Source organism: Varroa destructor, unplaced genomic scaffold, assembly GCF_002443255.2.
Source record: "Varroa destructor unplaced genomic scaffold, Vdes_3.0 BEIS01000001.1, whole genome shotgun sequence".
Taxonomy (NCBI): domain Eukaryota; kingdom Metazoa; phylum Arthropoda; class Arachnida; order Mesostigmata; family Varroidae; genus Varroa; species Varroa destructor.
In genome coordinates, this window is record NW_019211454.1 from 32,396,226 (window position 1) to 32,410,040 (window position 13,815).

The 13,815-nt window shown below is 43.9% G+C and overlaps 2 protein-coding genes across 6 annotated transcripts in view; one reads left to right on the forward strand and one right to left on the reverse strand.

The window, feature by feature from the left end:
* The window catches only part of LOC111249322 (uncharacterized), a 149,260-nt gene extending 136,298 nt beyond the window's left edge, over positions 1-12,962 (reverse strand). For all 4 annotated transcript variants that reach the window (XM_086977629.1, XM_086977619.1, XM_022803050.2 and 1 more), the window contains exon 1: positions 11,989-12,962. The gene's annotated coding sequence lies outside the window, so the exon portion shown is untranslated. The remainder of the gene's footprint in view (positions 1-11,988) is intronic.
* The window catches only part of LOC111249339 (uncharacterized), a 50,597-nt gene that overhangs the window by 14,828 nt on the left and 21,954 nt on the right, over positions 1-13,815 (forward strand). The window lies entirely within an intron of this gene.

A 13,815-nucleotide genomic window follows, 5' to 3' on the forward strand; every position in this document is an offset into this window, starting at 1 on the left:
TCTCGTGCATCGCGTACTGTGCAGCCAACACTAGCGATGGCTGCCAGTGGCGTCAGTGACGCTCTGTACAACGACAGCATCAGGAAAAGAATCGCAAACAAGTTAGAGCCAGTTAAACATAGACGAAAGTAATCGGATACCCAGAAAAAGCGGATGCAGATATCCTGAAGATGACACACGCCTCGTCGGCGGTATCTGAGCTTTTGGGACTTTTGTGCACCTAATTCTCTACTGCCGCGACAAACGGCTAAGGCGCAACCAGCAGCCAATGAGTATCGCGGTGAGCAAAGAACTCCTCGGGCAGCAACTATGTCTCAGAGATCATGTGCGACTACTGGACCCATCGGTATCACGACTAAGCAGTAAACCGGCTGAATCTTAGAAATATGGAGGTTATTTGAGATTCTCTACCACCCATCGCTTCCGTAAAGAGACACCGCGCACCGAGACGAGTCAACGTGCCCTTTATTAGATTTATTGCTGATAGGTGGACAAAAACATCAGCTTCAACATCAGCCTTCCTACCGGTCTACTATTGGAAAGGCACACAATTTAGGAAAAAAGTTAATACATAGTTAAATTTCACGGGAGCAATCCTTTAACGATAGTGTTTCGTAAGTACGACCTAATTGGTGTCACAAGCCTCGCCAGTACCAATGGTTGGCATTGTCTGTTTTCATTGATTAAGTTCATTCTGGACTTTTTGTTTCGCTTATCGTTTCAATTTGCATGATGGCAGCAGGAAGGAAACCATGTTTCCCAATAATGAATTAAATTTACAAAAGGTTGACTTTGAAAACCGGAGAAGTAAACGACTGCGAATGCACGTACAGATATTTTATATTATCGATATCGCTTTTTGTTTACTTATTTAAAGTAATCATATCCACATAAACTCGCGTTTCACTTGTTGCACCACTAACGAACTGGCACTTCCTTTCAACTTGTCTTTTAAAGGCACAACGGCCACTCAGGGTTACCCCGTGAAGTCAGTTAAGCTTGTTTCTCGTCAACTCCATCTCCTGAACATTATATCGGTTGCTAAATAGTTCCAGTCGCTTTTTCCAACCGGCAGCGTTTTTATCCTAAAAGATTTCGTACGCATGTGGTGTGCTATCGTACATATCGTCGATACGTCGAATGGCACGCAGTGCACACACCTAGACGGCAAACTACATCAGTTTCATGTCTTGTATCGTAACATCATCCTCTATCATTTTTAATTGAAGTCTGCATCTTCTGTTTCTTGGATTTAGCAGCAAACCTCATCGCTGCGTCAGCTGACTACGTCCTATAACATGCATTTGGCGGGTCGTCTGCTTAGCGCCAATTTTAAAATGATATACCCATCCGCGCCTTTCGGTGTCAATGTTGCTTATATTTCGGTGTATCTTTCCTCTAAGATGCATATCTCTGTCGCAAGTACAGCAGTAAATGTCGTCATCGGGGTCATATACATAAGTAAACTCAATGCTTAATGCATGTTCAACAGCTCGTTCGGATAGTCGCTTTGCTGATGAGCTTCCATGGCTGGCAAAGGCAGGTAGATCTACTGGCTTTCGAAAGCTTTACGCTGTCGAACCAACTGGACAGATCGATCTGTCTGTGTCAGTCGGTTCATCTCCGTCTGTTTCACTAGCTAACCACCTAAGTAGCCGTGAGCAGCTTTTTTGTCACACTTTTCAAGCAACCTATCACCGTTTCTGCTATAACAATTTCACGTAATATCGAAAACCACCAAAACTGGTCGGTCACACGGCAATGGCTAGCCAACAAAGCCAGACAAATAACGATATGCAACTTTCTCGGAATGCTTAGAGCATATAGACATGACGAACGGGGATTATGTAAAGGAAAGCAACTTATTTTACTATTTATCGACTTTTATTTGCCTGTCCAATTAATAATAACTGTATAAGTTGCCACCTATAGATTCCCTATTGTTGCCCGTTTGTCTTGCTACAGTCAAGAGCACTTAGTTTATCCGCCTGTTCATCGAGGCATTCAAAAAACACCTATATATCCCAATATTTATTTATTCAGATTAGAATAACTGCAGTTATTTCCTCCTCATGCATACACTTCTCACTTTCGTAAACACAGTAGCTTGTACGCAATTTGGCACATTACCGCTTATACTTTCCTCTGTTCCTACCCCGTGTTGTTAACAGCTCTCTTTTGTTTTCTAACTACAGTAGATCCCTAAGTAGCCACGGTCATCTTCGTAAACCCAATGATTTTTGCAAAGAAAAAAATGTCTTCTTTTTTTAATTGTCGTTCGAGCGTCGTCCATTTTCTGTGCTCCCTGCCCCTTTACAACAGCGTCATCGTTCGTCCGAGAACAACCTACACTGCTCGACTTTGGTTTAAACAGTATAGGAAAAAAGGCTGTCTCGGGTAACCTGCTTTTGTCGCTCCGCAAAACTAGATTTAGGGACGGAAACCTTGCCTAGGCAGCCTACCTAATGGAATGATTACAGATTAAGCGTGGCAGTGTTGCCCTCATAGACAAAAAGAGCCTCCCCGACCAGAAGCTCACGCAAAAGCCAGCAGCGCAACGACAAGTGACTGTCATTAATATTTAGGCTTTTCTCTGTTTTCTTTATTCTACGACAGCGGCTAGGAGCCTCCGTTGTTAATGCTGCTGCTACAGCTCTGGGGTAGCCGACGCCGACAGCGGGGGTGTTTGAAAAAATTGTTAAAAGAGAAGCAAAGTAAGCAAACGAAACCCTTTAGTTGTTTTTTAGAATGCTAGCGACGGAAGGCCGTTGACCCGTCCCCGATCTTTCAGCTTGCCCAACCGAGCATGCCCCTCTCTCTCCAGTTCCCCACTTGTAACCAGGACAACAACTGCCGCCTCGAACTATTTTCTTCTAACGAATGATCGACTTGGCCAGGCCGAAAGACTCATAAGGAGTGGACAAATAAAAGAAAAGAGGCTCATAGAAACAAAATGTCTTTTCCAAAGGGTGGTACAACTGAGAGCGTTTGACGGTTGCAAAGAAGATCTCAGAATTATTTAGATTTGATATACCGGACAAATTCAACGTGGCAGCAGTAACAACGGAAAACGAGATGCAAAACAACCAAATGATTGCCATGTATCGGGTTTGTCAACGCTCACATCAGCCGCACCAAAGGGATAACCAAAGCTGACTGTATATGACATAGCTGGTTTGTCTATATGTAGAATATTTGGTGAGACAAATCATGTAATTTTTGCATTAGACCTTATTGCATATAATAAACAAGGTAATTGCACATTTTCCGTTTTTCTCCTTCAATCAAACCGCTTACCGTTTAATATGTTTTACAAAAAAAAAAAAACATATATGCAAGCACCAGTAGCATTAGTTATCGAGTTGAACCCTCGTTTCTAGAAAGCCAGTGGCCTTGCACGTGGTTATTGAAATCCAATGTAAATAAGATCACCACTCTGTCCTGCGATCGGTAATTGCTGAGCAGTAGAACATATATTATTCGATTGGAAAAAGTCAAGGACATGTCACTACTATCCTGATGTTACCACTGTGATTGAGATACTTCGTCGAATACTAGGTACGGATCGAATTTGCATCTCTCAAACCAATCCGTATAATACGCATATCTAAGCTGTTGCTAAACTAACAATGGCAATATGGACCAACATGGACATTTACACATGGCCGCTTTACCATACCTTCATATAGCGTTCGTAGTAAAACAACAGAAACATCAGCTCATGTTCACATTCACGCTAATGTCAGCATAAGGTCCACGATGCTATTCAACAATATGTTACGCGAGCAGAAAGTTTGCTTCCCCTCACAGACTATTCAAGAGGTGTTCATGTGGAATCACGTTTGAGATACGCTCTGCTTGGCTTAGGCCATCCAATTAATTACATTCGAGTCCTCAATAACTTTTTAGCTACACACAGATTTCGGCTTGATTCAGCTGAGTGACAGTCGATGATGGCAGCACTGAAGCACATCTCCGAGAGCTGCTGATGACAAAGCAAATTTTATATATAACTGTTGGAATGGTTTCTGTTGCTGTGTCCTCCAGTGAAAGGCTATTGGTTCGAAGCCTCATTCTGTTGTTGAGGTAAGCCACTGCTGGTTCAAACGGAGCGAACGTAGCGTCGCCATATTTGACCAGGTCAATTTTCCTCGTAGCGATCAGAGGCTAGCTTCCTTTCGTATGCAATAAAAAATATGACGTATGCGATATATGGCCTTGACTTCCCCAAGCGGCCTAATAGCTTAGACGAGAGAGAAAAAAAACATGTTGCGTAAACCATGAATTTGGACCTCTGGTTACTTACAGGTATTTTTTCGAAGCAGTCGTACGTAGTGGAGATATCGTTTAGTTATAACTGAACGGAGTACGATTGTACGAGGAGTATATAAACGTATGATACCATTCGTATATTATACTCCAGTTCAACTGCTATATCAGAGCGGATCACATTAGCATTGTATTGTCATGCGATTGTTACCATTGCTAGCTCAGACGTTGCCAACTATCCTAAACGGTGCGGCACGATAACAGGTGTCTTACATCAGTCTAGACGACCTATTGCAGAGCCTCTAGCGTGAAGTGTTTACCACCAGGCGACATAAAATTTTAACGGGATCGCGCAGAAGCTAGCTACGCTGCGAATCCTTCCACATCAACCAAAATGAGTTTTATCAGTTGACTCGTGGACGAAATTCGCATGTGACTTTGCCCGTCTATATAGATATATACCTCGATTGACTGGCACTAGCAATGACGGCTTGCCGGTGGGCTAGTGGCGCTTGGTTGTGCGTTGCGATTTGCATGATACTATCTTATCACCAACCAATGAAACTGATCAGCATCGCGCGACTGAATGTTCGGGGAGTAAAAAGGTTGTTGCAGTCACCGCCTTAAAATGACGATGGCCAAGGACCAGACAGACGCCATCCGATCTCTCTGATACGACTGACCACTAGCACAAAAACGAAATAAGGGAAGAAAGTCGGCGACGTAAACATCGATGCGCAGCATTAAGGTGCTGCTGCATACACAGAAAGGCTCACACGAAAGGATTGACTATTGGGCGTTTATACCAAAAATAAATGATTTGAGTTTTACGTCTGGAGTCGTCGTTGGGCATTATTTCCGACGCCTGCTCCCATTCGAACGTTGTTCCTTCTTCCGCTGTCTACCATCTGTGGCCCTAGAACAAACATGTAAGATAACATTGAACAACCTCGCCCTTTAATGACAACATTAGTGTCAAGTTTATCCCTACTGACATTCTGTACCTGTTCCCGCTAAGAGATAGACCGGATCTTCTACTAAATCGCCAAGATAACGGGCGGATGTGCGATGAGCACGAAAAGTGCATGAAATCTTTTTTCCGCTTCATCGTAGTCGAGCTTGTCTCAATTTCGCCAGCTCTTCACAGTACTAGGACTTCGGTATTATTGTAATGCATACGTAGCAGTGACCCGTAAGACTTCTTTTTTATTCTGAAGTTAAATGCTCGTCGGGTTCGATTAAGCCAAATCCAACAAGGCCATCGTCCAGCTGTTCCATGCAACTGAACATTAGCTTAGAAAATTGTATTACAAGAATCGTTGCTCGTTGAGATTCTTCGTGGTCGTTGTTTAGTTGAATACAGTAACCTCCACCTAAGACCTGCCGAAAATCGTTACGGTCACCGCAGAAAACAAACGGTCCGCTGCATCAACAGGGGCTAGCAGGTAACAAGAATCGTGTAGAAAACGGCATGAACTCGTTAACCCACCGATTCTCTATGAAGCTACGAATTCACCTGCGATACGTTTATCGGTCTTCCCCGGCCAATTCGGATCTTGTTGCTGTCGTTTCGACTCAGCTTTGGATTACTGCAGAATAAATACAGTGACACCACAGCAATAACAGCGTGCCCAGCTAACAGATAGTTAGTCGAGCTGCTAGGTTCGCCAACCTACCTACGACAGCTACGACGATGTGTCTGAGGTGTTCCTGTCGTTCGAAGAGGTCTGAGAGATCTGATAGAAGGTCAAGACCTAGGCAAAGATTGGTCTTCGCTGCATAAGCTTGTGCGTGGCGTTATTCGATCAGCCAGAAGCATCGAACAAGAAGTCGCTACCTTCACTCAACAAGCTGTAGCAAGCGAAGACGAATACATGTTGGTGGGGGCGGCGCCGAAGGGTCCAGTCGCCAGCGTGGGGCATCGCTTACAGCGGTTCCCGGCAGCCAAGCAAACAGCGGCGACCCTCCGCTGTTCAACAACGCCGATGACCGTTGTTGCTCAAAGCTTCTTGGCCACAGGAAACTTCAGAAACTAAAAGGGAGAGCGAGAGAGATTTGTTTGCTTCTACCTATGTCTGTAACTCCGAGAAGGGATCTTAAGTCGGCCAGCAGTAGACAACCAGAGTCGAGATGGCCGAGATTTGGCGACGGCGAAAGTCGGCAGAGTGCAGGATCGACTTCGACACAACCAATACAGAGAGTCAAAACGGAGAGGTTCGTGGGTAGCTGAGTCTTTTGATTTTTTCGTCCCGTAGTTGAGAAAGCCCAGCATTATTGTTCTTACTGCTGCTTTCATCGTAGCATCGGTCGAAACCGCTAACCTTTAACGTTGTTACGCTTTTTTTTAGTTACACAAAAACGCTCACAGGCAAAAATCAACTACGAACGATGCAAGGTATTAAAAAAAACGTCAAATATTTGTTCCGGACTTAGCCCTTCCTTAGCCGCCCGTTCTCTTGTCTTTTCAGATTAAAACAAAGGCAAATTGACGTGCTCACAATGAATAGTACGTATAAAATACAGTACCGATAGTAGAACAGTAATTGCACCAAATATTTATAAATACATAATGTAACACTGACTTAATTCGAAAGCAGAGAGAGAGGGAGAGACACTTGGTTGCTCAAATGGGTTTTGACGTGGGCATAGTAAAGGCGAAACTGTAACAAGCAAAGAGACCTGCATTTGGATTAAAGATGACCTTTTACGGTTATGTCTCAAAAAAAGGAACTCCATTTTATGTAATCGAATATAGAGTAAGACAACGGTTATGTCCATTCGAACGTATTGCCATCGTTGTGTTTCAGCATTAAGAATAACTGGATTGAGATCGACTCCAAACGAAACCCGATGAATCAATATCGAATTATAGTGTTTGCAAGCACATACAAATTAGACTGATAGGCGAAGCTTTGATGGCGAACCAAAATGGCCAAATTTGACTAAAATCTAACGCCAGTTAGTGGCGCGAATAAACTTAGTCCTTAAAAACTCCTTAGAGAGACCATATTTTTTCTTCAAACCAGCTTTAACTACATACTGGTCTCCTTTATTTTTTTTTTTTGAATGATTGTACCTAATGTTACAAAATGTACTTAATTTACTAAGTTAGTTCCGTTGAAATCGGGGGCTACAGAGTACGGAATTCAAACACAGAAGTAGCATATGATTTTGCACTCATTAGATATTGCAAACTAACCGAATAAAAAAATAATTAAATGAAAAACTCTAATTAGATCAAGTGAAGCAGAACTGCAGTATGTGCCTGTGCTATTAATACAAAAAATAAAGTCTACAAGTGCGTACATGTTAGAGCCAATAATGTGCAAGCAAAAAGCTTGAAACTATTAGTGCTTTTAAAGTTACTTCGCTGTAAAGAAACGACACTTTATGACCTCGAATTTAACTTAGACGATACGCGTTAAAGCAGATCCATGATAATTAAAATAATCACATTAAAATAATGGAAACTAGTTATCAATACGTAATAGTATTTGACCTAGAGAGAAACGGAAATCTACTGCCACGCTCTCATTATGAAATTACATGATATATCTTCCAGCACAAACGGCACGAACGAGAATGACATGGCGAAAATGGCACATGATCGTGCATAAACATTTACTCAAGCATAGAACAACTGCCAAGTGGTTACCCAAACTAGGTGCTTTTGGGAAAAACACGTTTGTAGATGACAGAACGCAATGACAGTCAACTCACAGTAGCGTGTTCTACGATTATTCGTATGACTGTGCCAGCAACAGTGATCCCTTGATTGGATCATACACTTACGGTAGCCTTTTGTTCGCGTCGATGTAAATTGTCCTGCCTAGGAACAATGATGCCTAGCACATCTGGCGGCCTTCTTGTTGACGCGTGCAAGCTGGTTAGCCCGTCTGTCTCTTTTGTCAATTCCTCTTCTAAGACCTGTATCCTGGCGGCGAGCCAGTCAGCCGGCTGGCCGCTAGTTCATACGCTCTCTGACCACATGGAGAGCTAATCCAATTCTCAGGAGATAGAAACGCGTCGGTTCTACCACACGATCGCGACTAGTAGCAACAGCGGCAAAACCGGCGTCCTCACTAGACTATCCAAGTAAACTCTATATTGGGGGTTCGGAACCCCATGCATAGCTGTAATGCCAGTAAAGCTTGCTCCTATCTTTCTCCCTTAAACTACGTTTTCCTCCTTCAGAGGGTCGACCCGTAACAAGTTATTTGTGCTGCTGTTATGATGATCGTAGTTATAGTATGCATGTGTTCATCTGTGACTCGCGACCTTTAGAGGATATTTGAACATGCGCGCGTTCGTTTAGATGCTAGTTCAGTTGTTGCCGTTGTCATTGTTGTTGTTGCTATTGTTGACTGCTGCTATATACTAAGCTGATGGCGCTTCTCGGTGTACTTCAAGTGGCAAATTTTCATTATCCAAACCGCATTAGGTATAAGCAATCTGATCGAGCACGCATAGCACGCTCGGCTTGCACCCCTGGACAACAAAGCCTGTTCCACCATAGCTACCCCTATAATGCTAGAGCATAGTACAATGTCTGTCTGAATGATCGCTAGTTTACCTAATTTGGATCTGACTCAGACTCACCCTAGTACTGAGTTTGAGTGGGGGCGGACTGAGAATCAACTGCGAAGAGGCCAACTCCAAGCAGCGATCCAACGCGAGTAAGCATCCAGCGACTAGTCAAGCGAGCAAACCTGCCTGGTTGGGCCTCTCCTTTGGGTCGTTCATAATTTATAAATCTGTGAGCTACACCTGCGGCCACACTAGTAGCGGCGGCAGCTTCTTGGTCCTAGTAATAGCAACGAGCGGGTCAGTCAATAGACACGAGCCCCTAGCTTACGCACTGCTTTTTCTTCTACCGTTCTCGTTCGCTTCCGACGCTCCTCGTTCTGCTTTGGGCTGCTCCACTGCCTTGTCGACGGTCTTCTACGGTGTCAGCTGAGGACGAAAAACTAGTATACGTTCGAACGGAAAACGGGGGTATCATTTCCCACATCGATAGAGACGCCAACGCTGCGTTCAACCTGGCGCGATCCGGCTTAGAGTCAGTTGCCGCCAGCCAACATGCGCTAGAGATACCGAGTTCAATTCTACCACTGATGCTGCCAGCAACAGTTACTGTTTCACTAACGCCAGCGTTCTTTTTTCCATCTGGCAATATTACATACACGTTTTTCTTTCTTCTACTTCTACCTTGTTGTGTCCGTCTCGTTGGCTGATAGCTGACAGTTTCCCCGTCCGTCTCGAAATCTCTTTCACATCGCGGCTACTGCTGATACCCCCCCCCCCCCCCCGCATAAATCGGACAGGTGATGGCGCAGACACGTCTCAAGCGACTCGCCTGCTACTTCCGAGACAGCAAATCCTCCACAAGTAAAACGGCGCAACGAATTGCGCTGCTGGGGCGTCTCCCTTCAAGCGACGGGCGTGTACACGCACTAACGGATAGACGAAGGGACGGACGGACAGACGTTTGTCGCTCTGAATCATCCAAGTGGCCTCTACTAAGGTATAATATATGTTTGCTTAGGTTCTGCTTGATGGATTTTGCTTACGCAGCGTGGCCTCTACTTAAAGTAGCACTTTGTTTATACGTGTCAAATGAATAAATTCAATTTTCCTCGCCTGAGTCAATCGCTTCCACTCGTTCTCGTTCTAGACGAAAATAAATATTTGCACAAGTTGACCAGCTCGTTAATTCTATAATGGCAACAATTGTTTACGTACATATATAACACGACCATCGTTTGTACAATGCCGGTAATTTTTACAGAGATCGCAATTCATCTCGTTTGAATTAAAAAAGTACGACGTAGTAGTTTATGATTAATGATCGAAGTTAATCGTTACCGTCACTAGCAAGCAATAGTGTTCCGATAATCAGTCTACTAAATGAAATAGTCCTAAACTCGTGCGCTGTCACATCGGTCAACGGATCTAAAGGATTCCGTCACTTGTGTGAGCTCTAGTGAAACGTGCGCCAAATTGACGTGTCCATAGAACTTCTATTTGCCTAGACGCCTATTGGCATTAGACGTAGGAGAAGCAGTAGGGGATGGTCAACACAAGTCTGACTGACTCGCAGCTGGACGCACATCGATGGAGGTGCATCAGAAAAGCTGAAGCTCATCGAAAAAACGGGCAAATCTAGCTGATAGGACCAAGGTATGGTGTCAATCAAAGTACGTCCGCGACACGAGTCGCAGCTGAGACGAGTCGTACGGCCTAGATGCAGCACGTATTATATATGTGTAGAAGATACACGCATGGGTAACATCTTGAGTGGATAGGTCCCGCTAACGCCATAGTATGTAGCTTTGTGGCAAGCATATGCTCAACAGATACCTACACTCTTTTGTTGTCTTTCATTTTTTGGAAGCGATTCGTCCCCCGAACTAGTTCGAGAGTGTTTTAACATATGTGGTCAATATGTGTGATGATAGGCCATGAATGAAGACGAATGGACCGGGATTTACGCAAGTGAAACAGCTCATACCGCGGCTGTGAACTCTATTCATGGCACGACGAAGCGCTAGATGATAAAACAAATATATATGATAGCCCTTAGTTTCTGGTAGGGGTGGAAGCAAGTAGCGTGCTGTGAAAAGTTCATTGAGTGACTATACTCACGGTGAGGACTGCGGGTCAGTCATCTGACTATTGTAAACTAGACTACCAGTTCACATTGACGCATTACTCCAAAAGATAATCCTTCCTGTCCGCCACTAAACTCGGTTCAGAACGATGCTAAGGAAAAGCAACTCATGCTCTTCTGTCAATTGTTTCAGGTAAAACCCGTTCTCATAATGTCTTTCAACGACGGTAAAGGATTTAGCATTGGCAAAGCACACGAGAGAAATAAAGATACGATAAATAATCATAAAAGCAATATGTAACTTTTGAAAGCGTTCTGTTTCGATTAGAAAGGCATTCCGTCCATCATTGATTTCACGCATTAAAATGCTCAATCGTCAGAGATTGTTTTCTATACTACGTTCATATGCCAAATCTGCTGCTATTGCGGATCCATTTGCAAAAAGCTTTCAAAATATCTGTTCTGTCAAGTATTTCATAGATCATTCAATTTATTGCCATCTCGCTAGATTTAAAGGATACGCGGACATTTACTGCAGGACGATTCTATTAGAAACTAGGGTAACCACTAATGATAATTATAACTGAGCGTTATCTAGCGTTGAACCTGATCCTGAACGTGATATTACGCGCGCGTTATAACACCAGCGCTGTCGAAGCAAGGTTAGTGGCGAAAATCATGCAAACCTGAAACCAACAAAGCAGTCATGGCGCCAGGTGAACCGTTCAATGGGAATAAGATAGAGGCTGTTGTTGTACTCAGTATCCCCTCCTCTTCCCCGCTGACCCCTGCCCCCGATGATTCGTCGCACATTCGATGCCAATCGGTGGATGGCGAACACCGCTGCAGCAACAATACCAGTCATAGTTTAGAATGATGTTCTAGTGCTTATTCTTTGCAGGCCCATAACCATTTCGTTCAGACTAGTCTGGGTGGCGGACAGAGACGACAGATCTCGTTCTGACCACTCTATCTGTCCATTCTTTTGGTTCATGGATAATGCCAGCAGCCTTAAGGGCAATGATAGCAACGAGAACGTGGTCTGCTTAGAGAAAACGACTCTCCTCACTTACAATAAGGGGTTCTAGGACAAAACAGCAGGTACATACCTGGGCTTGCTCACTGAAGGCCACACTTGTCCGCATAGCTGAGCTGTTCCTCTCGCCTTCGTAGGTCGATTCTCAATGTCCAAATGTGCGAGAAGATCAAATGTTCGTTCGAGTTGATTACACCGAATATGATATCAGACAGTAAAACAACTTGGATATGTTGAGTCTCTGGGCTTGTTAACCTCACTCTTTTTTTATATTGGCACTACTCCTTGTAGTTCCCTTCTTTCGACTTTTTCGACGTTTTTCTCAAGTGGGCATCTAAAGTAATCGATGGTACACAGTTGTCAGAATATCCATAGATTCAGTAACAGTAAAAAGCACAGTTTGCACTGAGGATGATCTATCAGTAGCTCGAATTTCAGCAATTCCGCATGCGCAACTATATATGTCTATATATACATATATATGTATGTGTGTATATTTGTATATGTACTATTCCGCTTGTGTTTTTTGTCGCTTCTTAGTGCGTGTTTCACACTTCACTCACTGGCACAAACACTCATGTAAAACTTATCAGTTGTATTTTAGTCTAAACAGTCGGCTGCCGACCACTTCTGTCGTCATTGATTAACCCCATGGGCCAATTTAAGAGCTCTTAATGTGAGCAGTGGGGACTGACGACGAATCATACTGCGGCAGCAAGCATTCAATGGAATCCATTACACGGGAGTGACCCTCTGGACAATATGACGAAGACATGAATCTGTAATTTCTTGACTTCGCTCTTCGTCAACGGGGAGGAACGAAAGCGTCGATGCTTGGCGCGTTGACTATGCATCGATAGCAGACATTGGCGCGTTATTCTGAACTATTGCTACCGACATCTGCCACGAACTTCACCGCTCCTGCTACTCCAATTTCAGAATAACAGTTAGAAATGGACCGTCAACAAGCCAGATCGTCAATAAACTGTCGTCAATGTCTCCGCATTCGTTCTAGTTTCACCTGCTTTTGAAGACTACTGTCTCTGTAGCTATCACCATGGGCACCTCATGGTGCCCGGCGAGTGGTACCGGCTAATAGGAGAGGGCTTCGGGAAAGGGCTGTCACACCAAAACAGAGCACCATTCAAACAGCAGCAGCACGAACATGAACGGTGATGATATGGTGACATGGTTGCGTATCAAGCTTAAGAATAGATCTACTAATCTTGCAATTTCAACTCTATGTGCATTGTTTTAAAGTTGAAGAACGACGCGAGCTTGAAGTTGGCTAATAGCGTTAACAGAAGCTGCTAATAGCGGCTCCTCCGAGCCGGACTGATGAGCGCAAAAGCCCAAAATCTCGCCAAATTTCAGGTAACTGTGCAAAAAGGAAAACAGTCGAAAACCATAATCAGAATAGAAACCGGTCTCTTGGAGAAAGTTTGGCACTACTTCGTCTTCTGTCGTAAATGCTAGATCGAAGAACGGGAATCACATCATAAAACATGTGATCTATACGACGTGTTACAGAGAGTTAAACAATTGCAAAACGTCTACTTCAATCCTATGGTTTCTATCTGTTGTCCATAACCTGAGGCATAAAAGTGCGGCGATTATGCGTAAGCAGCACGGATATACAGGTGGTTCGTTTAAACAACTGCGCCTATACGCCCAATACTTCCTTCAATGTTCCTTACCGTGTTCGGTACAATACAGCTGGGAGAAACGAACAAAACAGAAGTGGTTAACTAACTACAGAATATCTCTCAGAGAACACTGCACAGGAGGAGTTGTAGGAACAGTGTAGGAACCGTATGTTAAGTAATGGTAGGTGGAGGGAGATAAGAGAGAGGGTACGAGCAGCGGGGGTGTATCTATGTGACAAACAGAGAAGCGAGCT